The following is a 14,007-nucleotide window of genomic DNA, read 5'->3' on the forward strand; positions in this document are numbered from 1 at the left end:
TTACTAATTTCAGAATTCATTTTGAAAACTATCATTTGATAAAAGAATTTTATGAATTTTATCCCCCAACTTTTTCCCATGAATTATTTCTGACATTTTAATAGCAGCAGTTAACAATGAGATCTTCTCCCATTGCGTGGGGCTTTTTAGTTTTTGCAATTAAATAAAAAGTTTCATGAGATGCAAGTAAGTACTTTTTGTTGACAGTAACAAATTTCTCAAAACACTGTTTTTCTTTATTTGAAGATTTTAAAAGTTGTTCAAAATGTTCCTTTGGTTTATTGCAGTATGCTGCATGCTTGGTATTAAGATGTCATTTTAGTTTGGCTGGTTTCATGCTCTCCACAGCCAAAATTTCATTAAAAATTAAGCAAAAAGGTTTTTCCACACCATGATTATTATTAGAAGTAATACCATATTGCAAAAATGATTTGACATATTTCCCTTCTTGTCAATTTAGGTGTACTACAACCTGGTAGCGAAGACTCTGCTGCATTGTCATCAGTGTTTTTACTTCTTCTGTCTAAATTTAGCCACTTATCCATAACCAAAAAAAATTTTTTTGTCCTACAATCTAAATAAATATTGCCAGTAATTTCTCAAATAAATACTAGCTTTAGTTTATGAAATTGCATTTGTTTGTGCTTAATTTAAAAAATGGATGTTCATACTTACTTGCCCAATTTATGGGCATCCCTTCAGTTTTCAATCCTTTGCTACCACAAACAGAGCTGCTATAAGTGTTTTTGTACATACGGGTCCTAGTCCTGCTTTTATGATCTCTTTGGGATATAGACTCAGAAGTGGTATTGCTTGATCAAAGGGTATGCACATTTTTATAGCCATTTGGGCATAGCTCCAAATTGCTCTCCAGAATGGTTAGATCAGTTCACAACTCCACCAACAACGCATTAGTGTTCCAATTTTCCCACATCTTTTCCAACATTTATCATTTTCCTGTTTTGTCATGTTAGCCAATCCAATAAGTTTGATGTGGTACCTCAGAGTTGTTTAGATTAATAAATTGTTTCTTTCTGGTTGCTTGCAGTACTTCCTCTTTGACCTGGTAATTTTGGAATTTGGCTACAATATTCCTTGGCATTTTCAATGTGGAATGTCTTTCAGGAGGTGATTGGTGGGTACTTTCAATGACTATTTTACCCTCTTGTTCTAGGACCTCAGAGCAGTTTTTGTTGATGATTTCCTGAAAGATGCTCTTCAGGCTCTTTTTTTCATCATGGTTTTCAGGTATATCAGTAATTTTTTAAATTGTCTCTTCTGGATCTATTTGCCCAGTCAGTTGTTTTACCAATGAGTTATTTTATGTTTTCTTCTATTTTTTTTCATTCTTTTGTTTGTTTGACTGATTCTTTATCTCTCATAGAGTCATTAGCTTCCACTTGCCCAATTCTAATTTTTAATTAATTGATTTCTTCTATTAGATTTTGTACTTCCTTTTCCATTTGGCCCATTTTACTTTTTAAGGCATTCTTCTCTTAAGTAAGTTATTGTGCCTCCGTTTCCATTTGGCCAATTCTGCTTTTTAAGGAGTTGTTTTCTTCAGTGTACTTTTTTTTCCATTTAGCTAACTGTATTTTTTAAGGACTTGTTTTCTACAGTTAAATTTTGTCCTTCCTTTCCCTTGTAAACCTCTCTTTTCTTCTACATCTCCCTTCTGAGGTTTCAGATGTGGGTATATTGACAATGTTGTCTTCTGAATTTCTGCCTTGATCATCCTGGTCCACATAATAAGAATGTATGGTCATTGTCCATTTCTGCTTTTTGCTCGTGGTGTTTGCCTATTTCCTTACTTTTAAAAAAAGTTGAGCTCTCTTGCTGAAGTGCAGGGACCACTGACCCAAGCTTCTTGTACTGGGAACCTGGGATCTGGTCATTGGTTTTGTGTGCTGGGGCCTCAGGTGCTGGCAGTTGGAGGCTGTAGGGTTCTGCCAGCTTACCTGGTGCTAGGCTGGGGTCAGGAACACTGGAACTCACGGGTTGGGGTAGGGAGCCTGGCCCCTGGTGAGTGCCTGCTCACCTATGCCTTGTACTCGAATGTTTGTCTGCTGGAGAATTTCTGTCAGCCTGGAGCTTTGTCTCCTGGAGTTGTGCTTCCCAGAGTTGTGCTGAGGCACTGGAAGATTTGGCTGCTGGAGAATTCTGGTGCAAGTGGTGGTTTTCTGAGATGGTGTCTACAGGTTACCTTGCCTGTACTGAGGTACTTGGGGGGTGGAGGGTGGGGTCCTGGTGTTGGTGCTTGCCCAATCCACCACCCTGTACAGGACAGGATGCATCCCAGTAAGCCAGTGGCGAGCCCTACCTCGACATACTCAGAGGAGATCCTGAGCCTGATGGTAGTTTTCTGGCTTAGCTGTTCCAGGGGTTTTCCTTGGGTGATATTTTCTGGGCTTTCAGAGGTCAGTGAAGGAGCATGAGAGCAACTTACTTCTTACTCTGCCATCTTGGCTCCCAGAAGCGGGAGTCTTATTTGTATTAAAAAACAAACAAACAAATGTTTTGTTATTATCCTTCTCCTCTTCCTCTTCTTCCTACCCCTTCCTTCTTCTTCCACTAAGAACTGGGAAGCTGGGAAACATGCTTCATCATGCGTCTTCTGGAGTTCTAATTGGTCATTGTATTGATTAGAGTTCTTAGTCTTTCAAAGGTGTTTTCATTGGTGGTGTTGTGGTCATTGTATAAATATTTCTCTTGGTTCTGATTACTTCATTCTGCGTCAGTTAACATAAGAGTTCCCAGGTTTCTCTGAACCTATCCCTTTCATAATTTATTATTATATAATATTATATTACATTTTTTCTTCCATTTCCTTAATTTTTAAAAAATGTTCAAGCATTTTTATTCCCTCCCACTCCTTCACCCTGCTGGAAAAAAATTAATGCAAAATCCTTGAAACAAATAAGCATTATCAAGGAAAACAAATTCTCACATTGGTCAGGTCTAAAGATATGTCTGTTCTTCTCCTTGAGTCCATCACTTGTCTGTGAGGAGGATGGGTAGCATTATTTATTTCAAATTATATTTTACTTTTTTTTTCAATCAGCAAAAGTCCACCTTTTCACCCTCCCATCTCGATTTTTCCGCCTTCCCACTCCCCAGTTGAGAACTATAAAAAGAAATAAAACCCATTACAAGCATGTATAAACAATCAAAATAAATTTCTACATTGGCCATGTTCAAAAACTTTTGTCTCATTCTGTACTCTTCATCTCTTTATCAGGAGGTGAGTGGCATATTTCATCATTAGACTTCTAGAATGGTGATTGGTCATTATTGCTGATAAGAGTTCCTAATTGTCAGAGTTGTTTGACTTTACCACATTGTTGTCGTTACATAAATTGTTCTTCTGTTTCTGTTCATTTCACTCTACATCAGTTCATACAAGTCTTCCCAAGTTTCTTCTGAAGCCATCTCCTTCATCACTTCTTAGAGAATAATAAATAGTATTCTATAACATTTATGTGCCATAAATTGTTCATCCATTCCCTAATTTATGGGTACCTCCTCAGATTACCATTCTTTGCTCCTCAAAAAGAGAGAAAAACATTTCTGTACATCCTGAGAGTCTATTTTGCTTAAGATTACTCTCTCACTTAATGTGCTGGCCCTCAAATTACCCCTTGTCCATTCTCCCCTTACATTCCTATTTCCCTGTTGAATGAAATATATTTTTGTACCCAACTCTGTATGTACATATATGTAGTCTTCCTTTTTTACTTTTGACCACTGCCTCCTTCAGTCCCTCCTCCCTTTTATTATCCCTTACCCTTTTATTCCCCTTTACTCTTACTGCTTCTTCCCTCCCTTCTTTCCCCCCTCTCTTTTCTTCCCCCCCTCCCTTTTCTTTCCCCTTTTCCCTCCTACTGCCTGTAGGGCAAGTTAGATTTCTATACCTAACTGATTATGTTATGCCCTTCTTGAGCCAAATCTGATGAGAGTAAGGTTCAAACAATGCTCACTCCCCCTTCTTTCCTTCTGCTGTAATAGGATTTTGTGTCTTTTCCTATAGTATAATTTACCCTTGTCTGCCTCCTCCTTTCTCAGTACATTTTCTAAGATCAGATTGATCCACTTATTTGGATCCATTTAACCCACTTGATTAGATTTTTTTTTATCATTACATCAAAGTCAACTAATATCCACCCTCTTTATGTATACTCCTTTAACATGGTGTAATAACAATGCAGTTCTCAAGGGTTGCAAGTGTCATATTCCCTTGTAGGGGTTTAAACAGCCCCCCCCTTATTAACAACATATTGTATTTTCTGTCCCATTTACCTTTTTATGTCCTTCTTGAGTCCTGTACTTGAAGATCAAATTTTTTTGTTGAGTTCTGGTCTTTTTATCAAGAAAGTTTGGAAGTCTCCTATTTCGTGAATATCCATCTCCTCCCTTGAAAAATGATGCTCATTTTTGCTGGTAATTGATCCTTGGCTGCATTCCAAGCTCCTTTGCCTTACAGAATATCATGTTCCACACCCTGCAGTCTTTTAATGTAGAAGCTGCAAGGTCCTGTGTAATCCTGACTGTGGTTCCATGATATTTAAATTGTTTCTTTCTGGCTGCTTGCAGCACCTTCTCTTTCATCTGGTAATTTTGGAATTGTGTTATTATATTCCTTGGCGTTGTCAATTTGGGATCACTTTCAGGTGGATTCTTTCTGTGGTTATTTTCCCTTCTGGTTCTAGGACTTCCGGGCAGTTTTCCTTTATGATTTCCTGAAAGATACTGTCCAGGCTCTTTTTTTCATCATGATTTTCAGGTAGTCCAATAATTTTTAAATTGTCTCTCCTGAATCGTTTTCCAGGTCAGTTGTTTTACCGATGAGGTATTTTACATTTTCATCTATTTTTTCATTTTTTTGTTTCTGTTTGACTGATTCTTGCTCTCTCATAGAGACATTAGTTTCCATTTGTCCAATTCTAGTTTTTAACAGATGTTTTCTTCTGTTAGTTTTTGTACTTCCTTCTTCAATTGGCCAATTGTGTTTTTTAGGGACTTGTTTTCTTCAGTGTACTCTTCTGTTAGTTTTTGTACTTCCTTCTTCAATTGGCCAATTGTGTTTTTTAGGGACTTGTTTTCTTCAGTGTATTTTTTTTCCAATTGGCCAATTGTATTTTTGAAGGACTCTTCTACCTCTCTCATTTGACTATTAAAATCCTTCTTGAGCTCTTCTAAGAAGGCTTTTTGGGCTTCAGACCAGTTCATATTCCCTTTTGTTGTTGCAGATGTGGGTTTGTTGACAATGTTGTCCTCTTCAGAATTTCTGTCTTGATCTTCACTCTTCTCATAATATGAATCTATGGTATGTTTCTTTTTACTCATGGTGTTTCTTTATTCCCTGGCCTTTAAAGAGACTGAGTTCTCCTGCTGGAGATCAGAGGGCACTGACCCAAACTTCTTGTGTTGGGAGCCTAGGTCTTGGTCACTGGCTTTGTGTGCTGGGGCCTCTTATGTTGGCAATTGGAGGCTGTAGGTTTCTGGCAGCTTACCTCGTGTTGGGCTGGAATCAGCAAGGCTGGAACTTTCAGGCAATTCTAGGTTGCCTGCTTTTCCTTTCCTTTAGCTTTCTTCAGCTCCTTTTAGATGGGTACTGCAGGCTGTTTATCTGCCTGGGGTCCCCTGCAGTGTTGTCTCCCTAGTTTCTGCTAATGCACTGGGAGATTCCTTTGAGGTAGAGTGCTGAGGCACCTGGTGGTTTTCTGAGCTTTTTTCCACCGGTTCCCCCCACCCTCACTGAGGCACTTCGAGGTCCAGGTGTTGGTGTTTGCCTGTTCTACCACCTGTGCTTCAGGATTTCTGGCTGGAACCAGCAAGGCTATGGCTTTAGGAAGCCTTTAGGTTGTTTTCTTCACCTCCTTTCCAAATGCGGCAGGGTACTTATCCACCTTGGGCCCCTTGTAGTTCTGCCTCCCTTATTTTTGCTGAGACACTGGGAGACTCATTTGCTGGGCTGCTGCACTGCTGCTCCCTGACTTTCTTCTAGTTCAGCTGTTCTAGGGTTTTTTTTCCTAGGGTGATATTTTCTGGGTTTTCAGAGGTTGGTAGGGGAGAGTGAGAGCGACTACCTTTTCACTCCGCTCCTGGAAGCAGAACTCTCTAGTCTTCCTTTTATAAAAGTTAATTCAGATGAACGTGAAGTTGAATTCTGTGCAATTCCTCATGCCCCCTCCACTTGTCTATTGTGCACCCTAGTTATGTGAGATAATTTTTCCTGGCCTTACTTTCCCTTCTCCACTTCTTAGTATATTCTTCTCCCTCTCTTTTTCCATTCTTTTCTTAAGAAGATCAAGACATAGCAGAACTACTCCCAGGCCTTGTCTGATTGGACTTCCTTTATGACCCCTGATGATGACAGAGTTCTAAGAGGACACATGCATCATCTCTCCATATTTGTAAATATTACATATATAATACACATAATTTTGTTAATATTATATTATTATCCTTGTTTAGTCCCTTATCATTGTCCATTTATATTTACCTTTTTATGTTTCTCTTTTTTAGTGTTTTTCAATTTATTTTTGTAAATAATATTTTATTTTTTCAAATCACATGTAAAGATAGTTTTCAACATTCATTTTTTATAAGATTTTGAGTTCCAAATTTCTGTCTCCCTCCCCTCCCCTCACCTCTCCTCAAGACGGCAAGGAATCTGATACAGGCTAATCACGCACAATTATGTAAAAATTAGTCATGTTGTGAAAGAAGAAGCAAAATAAAAGAAAAAATGCAAAAACAAAACAAAACAAAGAAAGGGAAAATAGTGTGCTTCAATCTGCACTCAAACTTCATAGTTCTTTCTCTGGATTTGGATAGCATTTTCCATTATGAGTATTTTAGAATTGTCTTGTATCATTGTATTGCTGAGAAGACCTGTCTATCGTAGTCGATCATTGCATAATGTTGCTGTCACTGTGTACAATGTTCTCCTGGTTCTGCTCACTTCACTCAGCATCAGTTCATGTAGGTCTTTCCAGGTTTTCTGAAATCCACCTGCTCATCATATTGTGCTTATAGCACAATAGTATTCCATTACATTCATTTACCGCAGCTTGTTCAATTATTCCTCAATTGATGAGCATTCCCTTAATTTCCATTTTTTTTGTCACCACAAAAAGAACTGCTATAAATATTTTTGTACAGGTAGATCCTTGCCCCTTTTTATGATCTCTTTGGGATTCAGACCTAATAGTGGTGTTGCTAGCCTATCAAAGGGTATGCAGTATTTGTTTGTCCTTTGGGTATAGTTCCAAATTGTCTTCTAGAAACATTGGATCAGTTCACAACTCCACCAACAATGCATCAGTCTCCTGATTTTTCCACAACCTTTCCAACATTTATAATTTTCTTTTTCTGTTATATTAGCCAATCTGATAGATGTGAGGTGGTACCCCAGAGTTGTTTTCATTTGCATTTCTCTAATCAGTAGTGATTTAGAGCATTTTTTCATATGACTATAGATAGCTTTAATTTCTTCATATGAAAACTGCCTGTTCATATCCTTTGACCATTTATCAACTGGGGAATGACTTGTATATTTATAAATTTGACTCAGTTCTCTATATATTTGAGAAATGAGTCCCTTATCAGAAACACTTGCTGTAAAAATTATTTCTCGTTTTTCTGCTTTTTTTCTAATCTTGGTTGCATTGGGTTTTTTTGTGCAAAAACTTTTTAATTTAATGTAATCAAAATTAGCCATTTTGCATTTCATAATGTTTTTTTATCTCTTGTTTAATAATAAATTCTTCTCTTCTCCACCGATCTGAAAGGTAAACTATTCCTTGATCTTCTAATTTGCTTATGGTATCACCCTTTATGTCTAAATCATGTACCCATTTTGACCTTATATTGGTATACAATGTGATATGTTGGTCTATGCCTAGTTTCTGCCAGGCTATTTTCCATTTTCTCCAGCAATTTTTGTCAAATAGTGAGTTCTTATCCCAGAAGCTAGAGTAGATTACTATAGTCATTTACTACTGTGTCTTGTGTACCTAACCTATTTCACTGATCTATCACTCTATTTCTTAGGCAGTACCAATAGTTTGATGATTGTTGCTTTATAATTTAATGTTAAATCTGGGGCCACCTTCCCTTCTATTTATTTTTCATTAATTCTCTTGTTATTCTTGACCTTTTTGTTCTTCCAGATGAATTCTGTTATTGTTTGTTTTAGCTCTATAAAATAACTTTTTGGCAGTTTTATTGGTATGGCACTGAATAAGTAAATTAATTTAGGTAGAATTCTCATTTTTAGTATATTAGCCCATCCTACCCATGAGCAATAGGTATTTTTCCAGTTGTTTAGATCTCACTTTATTTGTGTGGAAAGTGTTTTCTAATTGTGGTCATACAGTTCCTGGGTTTGTCTTGGCAGGCAGATTCCCAAATATTTTATATTGTCTACAGTTATTTTAAATAGGATTTCTCTGTCCCTTGCTGCTGGGCTTTGCTGGTAATATGTAAAAATGCTGATGATTTATGGGGGTTTATTTTATATGCCTTGATTTTGCTAAAGTTAATTATTTCAAAGTAGTTTTTTAGTTGAGTTTCTAGGATTTTCTAAGTATATCATCATATCATCTGCAAAGAGTGATAGTTTTGTTTCCACATTGCCTATTGTATTTTAATTCCTTCCGTTTATTTTTCTGGTCACGTAGCTACTACTAACATTTCTAAAACGTACATATGTGCTATTGAAAGAAAAAGAAAATTGTACAGTGGAATAATGTAAGGAGTGTGTGTGTGGGGGTACCAGTTTTTGTTTTTATTTTGCCTATGTTTGGTTTTGTATGTATGTCCACCTGGGTCTGTGATTCACAGGAAAGCAAGAATAGATCACTAGAGTCTCCTTCTCCTACCTTTCTCCAAGGGGGACTGATTCCTGACAGGAGGAGAAGCAGGAGGCTGTGGCCAGAAGCTGACCACTCTGTTCTTCTCAGAGACAGAGGGGTGGGGGGCTAGAATATGCTCCCTTAAATATGGTTACTCTAAGGTAAGTAGTGTTTTAGGTACAAGATGCACTCTTGATCTCTGTCATTTAATGGTGAAAAATTGTCCTAAGCTATAACCAAGTTGTGACTCAGATATCACCCAAGTGGAAATTCCCTGAAGTCTCTAGTGTAGCAAGCTGGGGATAGGGACATAATAGGAATTGACAGCTCCTTTACAGGTCACTTCATCTGAGAGTCTCTATCTCTCCCTTCAAGGACCTAAAGAGAGTTTGGAATGGCATGTCTTCTCTCTGAAAAGCAGGAGGGAAGAGATCTCTTTTTCTTATCTCTCACCAACTCCTCTCACAGAAGTGGCAAATCTGGGACTAGAAATTATGTCATAGCTCCTAGTTCAGTGCTATACCACACTACCTTTTTGTTAGCTTAGTGTTAAAACAACAAAATCTACATTCATTTCAGTCTTGTTTAAGGCCTAGGAAGTCTATAAAATGATTTCAAGTTTCTTTATAATTATTTCACAAAATAGAGGAGGTTAATCAAGGATAGTGACTGGCCTGGGGTCTATGCCATATGAGAACTGGTGGAAAGAAGGGGACATTCTTAGTGTGGAGAGAAGAACACTTGGGAGGTAGGAAAGCTATTTTTGTGCATTTTCATGACTGTCATGTAGGAGAGGGATTAGAATTGTTCTATTTGGCCCCAGAGGGAAAAACTAGGAGCAATGGCCAAAAAGCTGCAAAGAAGCAAATTTAGGTTTGTTGTCAGTAGATAATTCTTGGCAATCAGAGCTGTCTCAAAGTAGAATATGTTGCTTGAATGGGTTGGATAGGGTAGTAGATTCTCCCTCCCTGGAGATTTTTAAACAAAAGCTGTATGAGCACCTGGGAGCATGGTGGTTGGAATTCTTCTTGGGTATGTATTGGACTAGCTGGCCCAACTCTGTAATTCTGTAAGGGGTGGGAAAAATGCCTATAATTGCCAGTATACTGGCCTGCTAGAAGTAAAAAAATCCCCAAAATACTTTTTTGGGATGGATGTTTTACAGTCTGATGAAGATGCGCAAATTTCCAGGCTCACCTGGACTACTTACACTGTTTTTGGTTGGTCTCAAATGAAAGTTAGTTTCATCAGTTAACAATTACTTTCTCTAATCTTTGGTATTCCAAGCTTTGTATCGTCTTGCTCATGACAAGTATTTTTTTTCTTCATAGAAAGAGCTTTTTTTCTTTCTTTTTTACTAGTCTTCTTGTAGTTCTTCCAGGTTCAAGAAATGTATGTTGTACCATAGAGAATCAGTAAAAATCCCTCCAGCTTCCAGGGCTCTCTGAAAGTCTTTGCTTGTTTTCTAAGAATTAGGTAAGCTGTTTCACAGCCATAGTTTGTTAGTTCTTAATGATATTTTCCATTTTCAGCTGTACTTTGCTTTTATGTTCAGTGCAACTAATCCTGTTTCACTGTGGGATTGAATGATCCTTGAAACACTTGACTTAACTACAACATCTGTTGCAATATCTCTAACAATCATCTTTAAGAGCAGCAACTTTTACATATTTCTTGGAGTAATATCAATTCTTAAAACCACAAAATTAAAAATAAAAGAGAACAATGAACTATATGGAATCTAGCACTCAACTGACAGAGAACTAACTAAAGATATGGAAACCAGATCAATCCAATTTCATCTGGTTAAGAGTCAGACATTCTGAATCAGCCTAGTGTCAATAGAAGATATCATAAAATAAATCACATAAAAATTTTTGTTTGTCCCAAGTATTTCACACACCACGCCAGTATATATTTGAGGCAGAATCTGAATACAGGTCTCCCTCATGTCCTGACTCTATCCACGTCTAGTTACAGTATTTGTGTGTCTATTTTACCTACCATAACACTCCATAAAAAGGTACAAGGGATTGTTTTATGTAGATCTTTGTTTACCATTTATATTCCCAACACCTAACGTGATATTTTGCAACCGCCATTTGCTTGCTGTATTGAATCAAATAAAAGATAGCCTTGAAATAGACCAGATATCATAAAAGGTTATTCTGAAGTCACTCAATCCACAAATATTTACTAGGGAATGGGAATAAGCATTTGTTAAGTACCTAGTATGGGCCTGGCATTATGCCAAAAGCACTGGGGATCAAAGAAAGGTAAAGGTAAAAACAAAAACATCTCTAATCTCAGGAAGTGCCCTGTCTACTGAGCATGACATCATGCAAATAGCTATGTACAAACAAACTACATACAGAATAAATGGTTGATGGTTGTCCTTTGTGCTTGAAGAGGACCAAAATGACATCACTATGGCAGGGCCAAGGTGTAGTGTGTCCAACTGTGGCTGACATGAACTTGGAAGGTTTTACCACAGGTTGGGCACAGAGTCCATATGGACATTTTGGAGTGGAGAGGTCTCTAAATATGCACATCTCATGTTCCTTTTGAGCTACTGCAATTCTGCTTTGCTCATAGAACACAGCACCTTCTTTCATGCAGAGACAGCATGCTGGGCTGTCCTGTGCCAATATCTCCCATCTCTCACAATCGATTCCAAAGTTCTTTAGAAAGACCTTGAAAGGGTCTTTGTATTACTTCTTCTGACCTCCAAGTAAGTGCTTGCCTCATGTGAGTTCTCCATAAAATAGTCTTTTAGGCAAATGTACTTTTGGCATTTGAACAATGTGGCCAGCCCACTGGAGTTGGCCTCTGCAGTAGAGTTGGAATGCTTGGAAGTTCAGCTCAAGAAAGGACCTCAGTGTCTGGTTCCTTATCTTGCCAGGTGATCTTCAGAATCTTCCTAAGACAATTCAAATGGAAGCAATTCAGTTTCTTGGCATAGTGCTAATATACTGTCCAGGTTTCACAAGCATAAAGCAACAAGGTCAGCACAATTACTTTCTAGACCTATTCAGTTTGGTAAGTGGTCTAATACCTCTTCTCTTCTATACTTTCCTTCAGAGCCTCCCAAACACTGAGCTAACTTTGGCAATGTGTGCATCAACCTCGTCATCTGTGTAGACATCTCTGGAAAGTATACTGCCAAGGTTAGTGAACTTATCCACAGGATTCAAAATTTCTCTAATTGCTGTAACCCATGATTCCATGCATGGATGGTGTGGTGCTGGCTGGTGGAGAACCTTTATTTTCTTGGTGTTAATTATTAGGCCAAAATTAGCACATGCAGCCAAGAATTGATCCATACTATTGCATCCCAGTCTCAGAGGCTACAATGAGTGTGTAATCATCTGTGAACAAAATCTCAACTTCCCTCTCCTTTAGTCTTGGCTTGGAGCCTTTTCAAATTAAATAATTTGTCATCAGAGCAGTAGTTGATCTTGATGATTTTTTTCCTCACTGAAAGTGTCTTAACAACATTGCAGGAAATGTTATGCATGGGAGCAAGCATACAGCCTGGCTTTATTCCATTGGTGACAGGAAAAGCATGAGAGCACTGTCCATTATCCAGAACCTGGGCAAGCATGTTGTAATGAAACTGACGTACAATACTGAAGAACTTCTCTGGGCAGTCAAATTTTGCCTTAATTTTCCACAAGCCCTCATGACTGACAGTGTCAGAGGCTTTTGTTAGATCTATGAATATTGTGTACAGACCTCTGCTCTGCACTTGGCATTTCTCTTGGAGTTGCCCAGCAGCTAACGGCCCTTTCTGAAGCCATTCAGGTAGATGACCATCTTCCATGTGAAGGATCAGCCTATTAAGGAGGACTCTGGCAAGAATCTTGCTGGCAGTGACTGAGAGAAAGACCACCCTGTAATTGTCACAGGATAATCTATTTCCCTTTCCTTTATAGAGATGGACAATGGAAGCATCCTTGAACTCAGATCTCTGAAAGCATGGGGACAGTTAGTGAAAATGACCAGAGTTGGGAGACAGAGTGCTGTCATTGGATCGCAGGGCAAGAAGACTAGAAAGGCAGGAGGAAGATAGGTTTTGAAGGGCTTTGAAAGACAAACTGGGAATTTTATATTTCATCCTGGAGATGAAAGGGAGCCACTGGAGTTTATTGAATAAGGCTGTGGCATGTTCAGACCTGTGCTTTGGAAAGGTCAGTTTGACATCCTGGGGAGAGGCTTGAGGCAGAGAGAGACTAACCTGAAGGCTAATTTGTTGCCAGGAATGAGGCAACAAATGAGGTGGTAAACCTACCTTTTTGGTCTAGTGATAGTGGGGAAAGGAATTGTAGGACTATATAGTATAAAAGCCTTGGAGATATTTCTTTCTCTTTCCCTCAAGGAAAGTAATTGTTCATTTGGGTCTCTTAAAGACCTGAGCCCCTTATAGTACTAGGTAGGCCCTGAAATGGTCAGTCTATTTCATGTCCAAAGTATCTTAGAAGTGAAAACTCTTATCTGTCTATACCTCTCTGTCTGTTCCTGTCACAGACATCTAGTTGTAAATACAAGTTAGTTAGTCAAAACATAAGGTATATGAAACTATAGACCAAAAAGGTAGGTTTACCGCTTCATTTGTTACCTCATTCCTGGACTATTACAATAGCCTTTAGGTTAGTCTCTCTGCCTCAAGCCTTTCCCCGGGCTGTCAAACAGAGAAATTAAAAGACATCATCATTCATTGCTCCAATTATTCAAATGATAGTCTTTTTAAAAAATTATTTTTATCATATAATATCTTAGCAACTAGTGATATTAACTTCTGTCAGATACATCATGTGATGACCCCAGTGATTTAATTCTTTCATCAGCAAAAGAGAAACAGATATACCTGCAGTCATAATCACTCAGGCAGTTTTGCTTATCTTTTTTTTAAATAAGGAGGAGATATTACAATTCTGGGTGAGAGGGATGGGCTAATGTTTGTTGAAAAATGATGTCTCCAAACAAAATGCATCAAAAAATGTTTTAAAAACAACCACAGGGGAGCCAAGATGGCAGAATAAGAAGTGAGTCGTTCTTACCCTCCCTTATTAACCTCTGAAAGCCCAGAAAATATCACCCCAGGAAAAACCCTGGAACAGCTGAACCAGAAGAAAGATGGGGTGCAGCA

The 14,007-nt window shown here is 38.2% G+C and overlaps 1 protein-coding gene across 1 annotated transcript in view; it reads left to right on the forward strand.

The window, feature by feature from the left end:
* BAZ1A (bromodomain adjacent to zinc finger domain 1A) overlaps positions 1 to 14,007 on the forward strand; it is a 196,055-nt gene that overhangs the window by 17,969 nt on the left and 164,079 nt on the right. Inside the window, exon 2 of the mRNA XM_078151581.1 lies at positions 11,940 to 12,025. The gene's annotated coding sequence lies outside the window, so the exon portion shown is untranslated. The remainder of the gene's footprint in view (positions 1 to 11,939; positions 12,026 to 14,007) is intronic.

This window comes from Phascolarctos cinereus, unplaced genomic scaffold (assembly GCF_003287225.1).
Source record: "Phascolarctos cinereus isolate Bilbo 61053 unplaced genomic scaffold, phaCin_HiC Scaffold_3;HRSCAF=262, whole genome shotgun sequence".
NCBI classification, from domain to species: domain Eukaryota; kingdom Metazoa; phylum Chordata; class Mammalia; order Diprotodontia; family Phascolarctidae; genus Phascolarctos; species Phascolarctos cinereus.